Raw genomic sequence first — 12,002 nt, 5'->3', positions numbered from 1 at the left:
GTGACAAAACATTCATGTGTTTGCATATTTCTTGGTGCTGCCCAAAAAGCAGAGCAGGTTTTCTGATTGACACCTCTGGCCCGCATGCCAACATTAACCCACCACACAGGATCAACACACATCTGCTCTGGCAGCACTGAGTGCCAGCCGCACATGGCAGGTCAGAAGGAACATGTCGCGCCACTAGAGACATCCCCGTCTGTGTACACACTGCAACATGTGCTGCTGCACCCTGCCTACCTGTCTAACATTATCAGAAATGAACTTAAATGGGCCGCTCTAATGACAACCAAACAACAGAAAGAAAGAACCTGACCACTGTTGAAACTGATAGGATGTTAAAAAAATAACAAGGGGAAGTGAGGTGGAAAGTAATGGGGGTTAAGTAAAAAATCACATAAATGTCAAAATATATGGGCACTTGACAGTATGACCCCACTTCTCTTCACACTGTGGAAGCACGGTGTCTCCAGCTCACATTCCTGCTTGTTGACGACTTGGAGCTGGAAATTTGGCCCAATCAGACACACCTCCAGGCCAGTTACATGATCCCTTAATTTCCCTCTTGCTGTATGCACATGCATATCCAGCTAGCAGAACAGGAGCTATGCCTTCTGCTCACACACACACACACACACACACACACACACACACACACACACACACACACACACACACACACACACACACACACACACACACACACACACAGGTGGAGCTCTGCTGTGGGACCTGCAATCCACAGGAGTACGACAGGTGGGTGGAAGAGCAGGTTACAGTAGTCTCCAAACATATAATGATTCTCCAATTATATTAGCAAAAGTGCAATTATTCTGCAGTAATGACTTGTGTCAGCAGTCACTGTGGCTTGGGGGAAAGAAATGTTTAATGGATGTTTTCTGCACATACTGGCAAGAACTTCATCTCTCCTTCTGTGCATGTGGACGCAAAACGGTGCTCCTGGCACCGTGTCAGCTAATCTGACACAGCAAATGAATAGCGGTGGACATGATTTAACATGACAAAGAGCTTACTGTGAATTATTCTGCTGGCTGATTAGACAGCTGCCATAAAAAAGGGGCTCCTTTTAAAGGCCGATGCAGAAATTAATTTGAAATTGGTGGATTCAGAGCTTCATTTCCAGATTTGGCTTATAGACAGGTGAGCGGTCTAGAACGGTGTGGGAGAGGAGGAGCTTGGATTGCTGGTTATGCCAAGTTTTCAATTGTGTGGAAGTACCCTAAGATAGCTGTGGTCTAACTAACTGCTGTTCAAGTTGTAGAGCCTTGAAGTATTCTGACCTTTATAGTAAATGCATTGAAACAGTGCAGGATACACATGTGACTATGTCTGGGTTTGTAGGGTTCATAAGGTGTTCATAGAGTATACAACATACATAATTGGCTTATATTCACAGGAAATATAAAACATGTTACCTGTGTACCATATAAATTAATCAATCCCACCAAATTGTGAGGGTAAAATGCTTTCTTCTTGGTTTTGGGTTGCAGGAAAAAAAAAATCCTTGCAATGACTACATTTTAATTAGGAACAACTTTGCCTTTTGCTAAATATGACGAAAAAAATAAGGACAGCAGCAAACATGTTTCAAAGGGCAATGCTGTTAAGAGCCACAATTTCAACCTCTGAAAAACACACATTTGCACATGAACTGTACAGGTAATAACACTTTTTATTTACAGGACATCATATAGCCTATTACATGTCTTAAAGAGTTGGTGCAAGAACAAAGGGGGACATGAAGCTTCGAGCAGATGGGCACCAAATGACTGCCAATTGGCAATCTACTCATTCTAAAAGCTTTGCAGCAAACACTCATTTTCAACTTTTGTTTTTTTCTTCCAGGTTAAAGTCACTTAAGGCAGTCAATCAGAACTCTATAATGTTCATCCATTGCTGTTGCTAGGTTTATGTAGGAAGTTTCATGAGCGGTAGATGTAAGTAAACGTTCACAAGGGGTGGATCTGTTATGATGACGTAACTACCAAGGGTCTAAGCTTTTAGTATGTTAGTTTTCTTATTTTTAGTATCTGAAATGTGAAAAAACAACAGTTAAGATCTATAGTAGCACAGCTTCAATCAATAGGTATTTTAGTTTAGTTTAAGCTAACAGAGCTAACATCAGCTGTTGTGCAGCAATTAGTAATTTAGTTTAACTAATCGAATGACACGATTTGTAGGATAATTGAATGAAAACGACAGAATGAATCAGAAAAAAAATCCTCATTCGACGCTTCAAGTTGGAAACAAGGTTGGAGTAGAGGCGTCAAAACCAGAGGCATTGTTTCAGCAACGGTTTAAACACACATAGTATAGCGCTCTCTCACATTCACAGTGACTCATGTTTGCATGTAGATCTGATGCACGACGTAGAGAGAGATGTGAAAACACCTTTCACCGAATTGATTTTGTTGCTTATTTCAGCACCATGGATAGAGAGCTGAGGTTTAATTATCATTAGTCATCTGTTTGAACTTTAATGACATGCTCATGTCTGTTGGAAGTCATTGTGAATTCAATACAATTTTATTTACAGTCCCAATTCATAATAAAAGTTATCTCAAGCCAGTTTACATATAGAGTAGATAAAGACCACACTACAAAGGTTTTAATCTGACACTTTTACCCATTTCACTTGAAATGACACCTCAACTCATTTGTTTTTTAAAAAGATTATAATTATTTTATTTTGGCAGTTTTTTTAGCCTTTTATTTTATAGGACAGACAGGAAATGGGGTGAGAGAGAGGGGGGGGGGCATGCAGCAAAGGACCAAGTCAGAGTCGCACCTGCGGCCGCTGTCTCGAGGACCTTCAGCCTCTTTACATGGGGCGACTGATCTAGCCACTGTGTCACCGGCCGCCCCGGGCTCAACTCCTTTTAATGCTTGCACATCAACAGGCTCTTCAAACCAACCAACACCCTTAAATGATCCAACTTAACCTGCAACTCCCATACTTTTTAGCTTGTTTGCAGTGTTTTGCAACTGCAATTTTCAGCTTCGGCAAGCACACTTTTAAGCATTTGTCTAATATATATATGTTTACATATTGAAAGACTGTGCTAGAAAGAGATAACTAAAGGGGATCTGATCTTTTGTAAGGCTGAGGGTATACCTTATACTTACTTCTGATTTGACCTCAGACTAATTTGAGCCTAACTCCTGTAGAACAGTGCCCTCTTCACTTTTTCCCTCTAAATCTGACCTGCTGGCACTCTTTGTACTATACAGAGTGGAGTCCCCCACAGTCTACTGCAGCAGGATTCAATGACAATGATCTCATCTTAATGGATCACAATGAATGTTGACATGATTTATTGATGGTAAACTGATACAGTGCATTGAAACCACCTTACAAACGAGGCCAAATCTAGATGATTATCTTTCCAGATGCAAAGCATTGTGTGTTGGCTCTTTGTCCACATGCAGACAGTGTGTTCAAAAGCGGTGAGCGACGCGGCAGGTTGTCGGTGAGACCAGGCTGTCACATAAGACAGCAAAAAAAGGAGTGTACCGGTACACACAGATGAGAAGGACAAAGACAGACAATATTTCTGGGCATCTGGGTCGACACAACCATCATTCAACAGCATTCCAGGAGTCGCTGACAACAATGGCAGGTCCATTCACACACACACACACACACACACACACACACACACACACACACACACACACACACACACACACACACACACACACACACACACACCAACCAATTGCACAAACAGTTGGGACAAACCACCAGCGCACTAACCCAACCCCCCAGCCTTGATGAAGAGGGGGAGCCAAAGAAATTCCCCAACTCGCTCCCTCTGTCTTTCATACACACAGAGAGAGGCAAGGAGGGGGGAGCCTGCAGAGTGCTGGCATTTGGCACGAACAGACGCTCACAAAGCCCTCGGGAGCCCAGAGATGAAGGAAAAGTGAGGGGGAGGGTGGAGGAGGAGGAGGGGTTGCAGTGATGCCATTTTCAAGCAAGCAGCCTGTGGAGCAAGGCACTCAGGGAGAAGGAGAACAAACCGAATGGAGGGGGGCCTCCATCTCCTCCCCCTTCTCCCCTTCCATGTGGAGGTCAGTGTGCTCGGAGGGGAGGTCAGCCACTGCAAGCAGCGGCGGTGCAGCAGCTCCTTTGCACAATCTCATGCATTATGTTATCTGCACAGATGCAGGGATGCAGGGATGCAGGCTACATGCGGCCACTGAAGATGGGGCCACAAGACTCTTAATCACAAAGGGAAACAACCATCTATATCAAACTGACAGTGCACATAAAAGCAGGTAGTGTCAGTCTCTGCAGCCCTGCCAGATCCACTGTGTCCCCAAGTTGTGTGGTCAAATCCACAAAACTTCATTTTAATTAGAAATCCCAATGTTTCCAAAGATATCAGATGGCAGGCTTTTTACATAGTAAAATCATGCAATAGCTTGTACATGTTTCACATTTTTGATGAAATACTGCAGCCATATGAACATGGTATCTACAGTTTTAATATTTCACAAAGACTGGAAGCAATGGGGAACTGAAGGCTAAGCTTAGTTCATTTCAGAGTAGGACAAAATATGAAAATGAATCTGATAAAATAATCAAGTTTTACTTATCTGTTGAATATTGTTGGATAGAGATGCTACTGCTCTGCAGATAGGCATGAACAAAAAAAAAACCTGGCAGCATTTCACACATTATACCAAGATGGTTGGCCCCATTGCTAGCCTTGTAGTCACACCATATAAATAGCCTGAATAGTTTCATAATAAAAGCTCTGGTGTAGGAGAGATGTTTCAGCCACTTTGTTTTTGATATCTCTGTATTACTTTACAACAAGTGGGTGACTGTGTCCATGGAAATCCTAGCCTGGTCACCAGATAAACATGTTGGCATTTTACGGTTCTGCAAACCACTGTACCGCTTTATACTTCATGTTTTGGCACCCTTTAGCATCTGTACGAGACACACCAGGCTTTCAACAGACTCTAATGTAAGACCATCCATATTAATATGACACATTCAGAACAAGTGCTCCAAAAGTCAGGTGACGTAGTATGACAAGCCTCAAACTCTGCCTAGGGAGGAGGTTGTGTGGATGGTTGGGTCAAACACACTGGACATTCCCCCCGGTTTATGTCCTGTTAGGGTTGAAGTCCCAATATTAACAAAATGTTTGAAACTGTGACTGTCACAGTAGGGCTGTGCGATAGGACAAAAATCTCATATCTCGATTCGGATCATTTCATGTTCTGATAACGATATATATCACAATATAGCACATTTTCTGTCAATCAAATTAATGAGTAGTTTATGTAAAAAAAAACACCACATCACCACATAGAGAGGCTTATTTCATTTATTCCAATTACATTGTGATTTATACACTTGAAAAATGGGTAGGTATTCTAGTTTCACTTTTGGTATTTGGATATTCATTTTTTAATTATGAAAAAGGGTTGGCTTTTCTTTTTTTTTTGCTTCATATAGGCTATCAATAAAAAGCCAGCTGCAAAATATGTGTTCCCAGTACATTCTTGGACTATTTATTCTTTGAAATGCACTGCAAAAATGTGGAAATAATAAACCCTTTCATTCTGGACTGTGAGCACCTGACACAGACAGTGGTGGCTGGTGCGAGGTCACACAGCGGGGTTCTGAGTGATGGGATTTCTGATTTCTGATACGGGCATCTTATTAGAAGTATTCTTGTTATAACATAAATGTGTCTGGTTTGTATCTTTGACAATATCTGACGGTATATTCAGAACTGTAGTTTCACTTTAACGCCGCTGTGTCAGACTGAACATCTATATTATAATGAGCATTTATAATATAAAGGTGTAATTCATCCATGATCAGACAAAATGTGAAAACAAATGGGCATAATAATGTTAAATGATGTATCATTTATGATAGTTTAGAGACATGAATGTTTATTGGACTCAGTTAATTCCCTTTACCTGCAAGGAGGATGCGGTTTTCGTCAGAATGAGCGCTAGAATGCTGTTGATTGATGTTGCTAATTTATTAATTCCACTGGGACACTGCAACCCGTGTGTCTGGTGTGTGTAGAGGTCTGTGAGTTTGTAGCGAACCAGTCGATTTCAGATTCAAGTTTCGACTCACTTCATCTTCACACACCCCTGCTTGATTCGTGACACCGCGAGATAAACGATAGAGCAAAATATGATACTACAGACGTTTTTCTATCATCATACGACACATTTGGTCATATCACACAGCCCTAGTGTGGAGCATCAGAAAGTGTCGGTATGTGAGGAGAAGGGAATGAGAACTGGTATTCCTATCAACAGGTTTGTAAGATATTGTACAAAAGGTTCTGCCCAAATAAGGGGCGGGCGGTGGCACAGCAGTTAGAGCAGTCGCCCCGTGTAGAGAGGCTGAAGGTCCTCAAAGGCAGCGGCCGCAGGTTCGACTCCGACCTGCTGCCCTTTGCTGCATGTCTCCCCCCTCTCACTCTCCCCCCATTTCATGTCTGTCCTTTATAATAAAGGCTTGGAAAACTGCCAAAAAATAATCTTTAAAAAAAAGGAAAGTTAGAAACTTTCCATGGGAATAAACCGGGAATTGAAAAAAAACTGAAGGTTGGCCCTTAACGGGGATTTTATAACTAGCTGGGGAAAATATACTTTAGCATAATCTTGACTAAAACAAAGAGATTAATGGAAGTACACTTGGGAATATCTATGCTATTCCTCAAACACATGCAAACATGATTCCTAGAACCCAGGACTATTGAAGCCACACGTTTGAGCCTATGGACTACATACAATTTCAGAATATTTACAACCCAAACATTTTTAAGATTTGTTTTTTTTTTACTTTGCATGGAGCTGAGCCAGCAGTCTCCTCCTGTCTCCAGACTATGTGCCCGGGTAAGATTAAGGTTCAACACATCCTGGACACACATGTCTGGACACAAAGGCCCTCATTTATCAAACGAACGTACGGCAGAAATACGTGCGTACGACCATTTCCCGGCAAACTTCGGCATTTATCAATTTGGACGTGAGTGGGAGCTTCGATCAAATCTCACGTCAGGTCTGAGATAGTGTACGCACATTTGAGCCTGTGTATTTGCGGTGCAGCACAGCAAAACCTGTCTGAAAATAATGAACAAACCTCAGCTGTCATTAAGCATAAGCAGTCACATATTAAGTTGGAGCAATTGATTGTACTCATGTGCATCTGAAGGCACCATCCATGAATGATTACGCATTCATCAATCGCAAAAACTACCACTCGATAAATGTGCAGGTGATTTGTGATGCCAAGCTGTCACTTTTAAACGTGGTGGCCAGGTGGCCGGTACGCGATTCTTTTATATTTCAAAACAGCTCGGCTCCAGCCCCCTGCGACCCCGACAGGGACAAACGGTTGAAGATGAAGGAATTAATGAATGTGTTGGCGCGTGGCTGCAGGAATGCACACTGCAGAGCCAAAGTCATCTCCTCGGTTAGTGGCTACCCTCGATAAATTGCATTAAATCAAACAACATCAGATGATTAACATTTTGGTATGGTTATCCATACCATATCCATAAGGTTATCCTCTAACGGAATACCTAATAACCCCGCTGGCAAATCCCGCAACAGAGCAGGAGCGCAGGCTCAGCAGTGCGCACACGGGTCACAGTGGACCGCTGCTTCGGGTTTACTGCCTCCGTTATTCTTTTCCATACAGCGTTTTTATGGGCCCCTTTTATTCCACTCTTAAGACTGCCAAAAAGCACATCTTTATTGTGCTCCATGTCGGATGTCAGGAAATGATCTGTGTGTCGGAAAAGTGTCTTTTCTTACCAGTGTTTCTCCTCTCCATATTTGACCTTAGTGGGCGAGGCCTCCAAACCAGGAATATTTAAGGGCGTAACATGTTAATGAGGTTCGAATTCTGCCGCCGCATTTATCAAGGCCCGCTCATTCGTACGCTGAGATTGGTCCGATATGAATGTTTCATAAATCACACGTGAGTCCTGTCATACGACCAATTCTGCGCTCAGATCTGCGCCCGTTTTCACGCAAGATTGATAAATGAGGGCCAAAGAGAGGAACCTATGAAGGTGGACATCAATAAAATCACCAACATGATGGAAGCTTTTCTTTAATTTGCTTGATAACAGAGCACTGATACCCTGATATCATCTCCAGGCTAACCTCTTCTAGCTCCTAAGCACAGAATTGTTGTATAAACAGTGATGTTTACAAAGTGCAATATTATGATTTCAAGGTGTAATATTGTTCTTTGATGCAAAACTATTTATTACTTATTTAATACACATAACAAATGCAACCACTTCTCTCCATTCTCCTGTTTTTCCATGTACATAGCTTATTTATTCTTGTATTCTGGTATTCTTGTACCTCTTTGAAATTGTTTTTAAATAGTTTTATGATGCACCAAAAGGAGTAGCACTACAAATTGTGTTGTACGCAGTAAAATGACAATGAAGGCTATTCTATTCTATATTTGCTTGTTTTTTAAACATTTACAATCCTCATGGAGAGAACAACATGAAATGGTAATGAACACGGTTCTGTTCTGAAGCTGGATGGGATTTATGTTCTGGTGAACGAGGTGTTCCAGAAGTTTCGTTTTCACTTCAGCTCTGATTATCCTCATCATCATCATCATTGAAACGATATGAGTAAAATATTCTAGATGAAAACAAGCTAATTTCCACAAATGCCAGGCTGTTCCTTCAGAGGGGGGTCTGAGGGGAACTGTGAGGTCAGTTTACAAGACAACCAAACAGGAAGACACACGCTGCATTTGTCAGTATGCTGTGTGTTTAGTATCTAACGATAAGCAACTGGAGGTGAGGGATTATCTTCCATTTTGTTCGAAGCTAGAATTAACAACAGCAAGGAGGGCCAAATCTATTGGCTGCACAATAACATGGCAGTCTACAGTCGACCAGGCCTGTGAAAGAGAGTTGAAAGAGAAGGAGGTGATGGAGGAGGTGTAATGATAAGAGGTGATGAGAATGAGAAAGAGGAGGAGGTGTTGGGGAAAGAGGTGAGGAAACAGAGGAGGAGGAGGAGGAGGAGGAGGAGCTGTAACACAGGAACAGCAAGTGAATAGACAGCTGTGAGGCTGTTTGGATGCCTGCCTGAGAAAGGTGAGAAGAGGAAGCATCCACGCACTCACACACAGTAGCACAGGCACAGGTGTGTGTGTGTGTGTGTGTGTGTGTGTGTGTGTGTGTGTGTGTGTGTGTGTGTGTGTGTGCAGGTACTCATAGACAGAATGTCCCCTTCAGTCTGAGCTCAAATCACTGCCTCCTACATCCTTATAGCTCCCACTAAAGATGAGTTCATGGAGCTCCACCCTGACGGAGCAGCCCCTCACTGACTGCTGCTAACCTTTGTGACGCAGTCCCCCTTTCTACACTCGTACACAGCCTTACTATGTAGGCTACATGCACACTTGTTTTCACTGAATGCCCACGGGACACTTCAGACCAGCCCCAGTTGTTGCTTCCATCTCTGCCTGCAGCGACACAACCCCCCCCCCCCCACACACACACACACACACACACACACACACACACTCACACACACCTCTAAACTCTAACATGTCTGCACTGCCATCAGATTGAGCCTGCAGGACTCACTCACTGTGACAAAGAAGGGTTTTTCCGAAGTGCTCCCTGCTCATGAAACAGCACACTAATGATGCTTTCCTTATTCTTATGATGTGCCATAGGACCATAGGCGACAATGTCACGGAGGTAATTAGCAGGGTAGGCCTGCTTTGGAACGGTTTTTTTTCTGTCAAGCAGATAGTTGCTGTTTCTGATGCGTAATCGATAACGCGGAGAAGCACCTGCGTCCATAAAACATGGATGACATGGACGGAGCAAAATGCTTCTGTTAGTACCTGACATCGCTCTCTATTTAATAATGCAGGTGGCGAAGCAAGGAGGAAACAACTGGAAGTGTACAGCGGTTAGGTCCGGATGGCTGCAGCTGCGGCCGGACTGTCAGTTGTCCCATGCAGCTGGAGCCGCAGCCCCGCAGCCCCGCAGCCCGCCGTTCATCAGCAGTCACCGCTCATCTGTTTTCCCTCCACACTGGTCCCAGCGCTCAGGAGCCGCACAGCTGCAGCACACCACCACTGATAGCATTCTAGCAGATGTTACGCGGCTCGGGTCACCCACCTCGTCTCACGCTGTCTTGCAGATATAAAGGAGAAAGCACATCACCGGCTGTGGAAATCCGTTCCCCGCATTCACACCGCACGCTCGTTCGTCCGCACACCTCTAACTTTACTCCAGGCTCTCGGCTGGGACTGCGGCTCTACCCGCGGAACTCACCCGTCCACGCTGCTGAATCTCCCGGTGAATAAGTCCGTCCTGCTCAGTACCATCCGCGCCAGCAGAGCCGCTCCGAGACTGACTGACTGACTGACTGACTGACTGGCAGGCTGCTGACTGATCCGGTCCTTTCTGCGCTCTCTCTGCTCGAGGCTCTACAACTGCTGCTGCTGCTGCTGCTGCTGGAGCCGCGCGCTCACGACGGGGCAGGCTGGCGCGCATTGGTGCGCGGGAATGGCGCAGCCTACCGGAGACTCCGCGGATTTATTTCTCGCACAGTTGGGTTTTTTTTAATAGGCCACGTTAATTAAACGAAATAATTGGTGTGGATCTTGAATTGATCTTAAGCACATGTAGGTTAATTTAATGGGGAGGCTCGGCCAGTGGCACACATCCTTAGTTTGGACATTACAATGGAATGGATCTTAAAAAAGTGTCCACACCAGGGAGGACCAGGGCTGGTTGACATGCCCCCCCCCCCCCCCCCACACACACACACACACACAAACACACACGCACAATAAAAATACCCTAAATTATTCAAAATTGAACAAATGTATTTTCAGACTGCACATTCTTCACATTTTAGATTCACATCTAAACAGAAAAGATTGAAATGATGGAACAAATCATTTTGTTTATTTATTTATTTGAGTTTATTGTGCTCTTTGATCTGTGTTTATTTTTAGAACTGTTCACCAGCAAAACTGAATATGCAATATTATATTGTACGAAAAATGATCAGTTAGTTTACACAACTTGGTTAGGACTTCATTTTTTCATATCAGTGAATCACGCTGGGAGAAAAGGAAGATGGGGAGAATACCAGTGATACTCTCTGTTGGCAGTTTAGGACAAATAAACAAGAAAGGTATAAGAACAGTAAATGATTCCAGCACTTTCTGAATGATATGGTGAGCCTCTATAAGGTTGAGATTTATTGTGGCATGGTATGAGCTGCATACGGGCAAAAAAAAAAAAATCACTTTGGTGACCACCTTCATCTTCCCAGATTAATGTGCCATTATGCATATATAGAGAGAGGCTTTTCCTTTTTCTTTCTTTTTTGTTGTCTCTCATATTCTCATAACCTGAGAAACAGACAAACCTGCAGAGCTCTTCTTTTATTTGCTCTGGCAAAAAAATGTCTATAACTAAAAGAGCACAATATTATCAGCAGCAACGGTAGCCTATGAAATGGTACACAGGCTATAAACACTGAACATTCTGTAACAATTATACCTAAAGACATAATCACTCAATTCAAATGATAAATCTTTGAGTTGCAGGACAAATCTAATACTTGTAATTGGTACATTCCACAAACATGAATACATTCACCCTTATGACAAACAAAAAGTGAGCGCACATAGGCTATTTTAAAGTATTATTTTCTGTAGCCCCTCAATATGATCTTTTTGGCAGTCAGTACAGTCAGTAAATCTATTTTCAATACCAGCACTTTGTGTACGCTGTGACTTCAACAGAATATATCGCAGCTGACACTCAAATGAAGCAGTCACACAAAGTCAGCACAGCTTCATCAGGTCTGCTCCAGGTTTGGAGTCAGTTCAGCAGCTGTCTGAGCCACTAAAATGTAAAAAGACTCATTTGTGGCGTCATTTAAACAACTCAATACTTTGTTAAGCATGGAAA

The 12,002-nt window shown here is 43.1% G+C and overlaps 1 protein-coding gene across 1 annotated transcript in view; it reads right to left on the bottom strand.

Annotated features, from left to right (window-relative positions):
• Positions 1-10,246, bottom strand: part of fat3a (FAT atypical cadherin 3a) — a 225,322-nt gene extending 215,076 nt beyond the window's left edge. Inside the window, exon 1 of the mRNA XM_083914654.1 lies at positions 10,191-10,246. The gene's annotated coding sequence lies outside the window, so the exon portion shown is untranslated. The remainder of the gene's footprint in view (positions 1-10,190) is intronic.
• Between the last annotated feature and the right edge of the window lie 1,756 nt (positions 10,247-12,002).

The sequence above is a fragment of the Echiichthys vipera genome, assembly GCF_963691815.1.
Source record: "Echiichthys vipera genome assembly, chromosome: 5".
NCBI classification, from domain to species: domain Eukaryota; kingdom Metazoa; phylum Chordata; class Actinopteri; order Perciformes; family Trachinidae; genus Echiichthys; species Echiichthys vipera.
The sequence above is the reverse complement of the archived record's forward strand: the minus strand, read 5'-3'. Positions and strand labels throughout refer to the sequence as shown.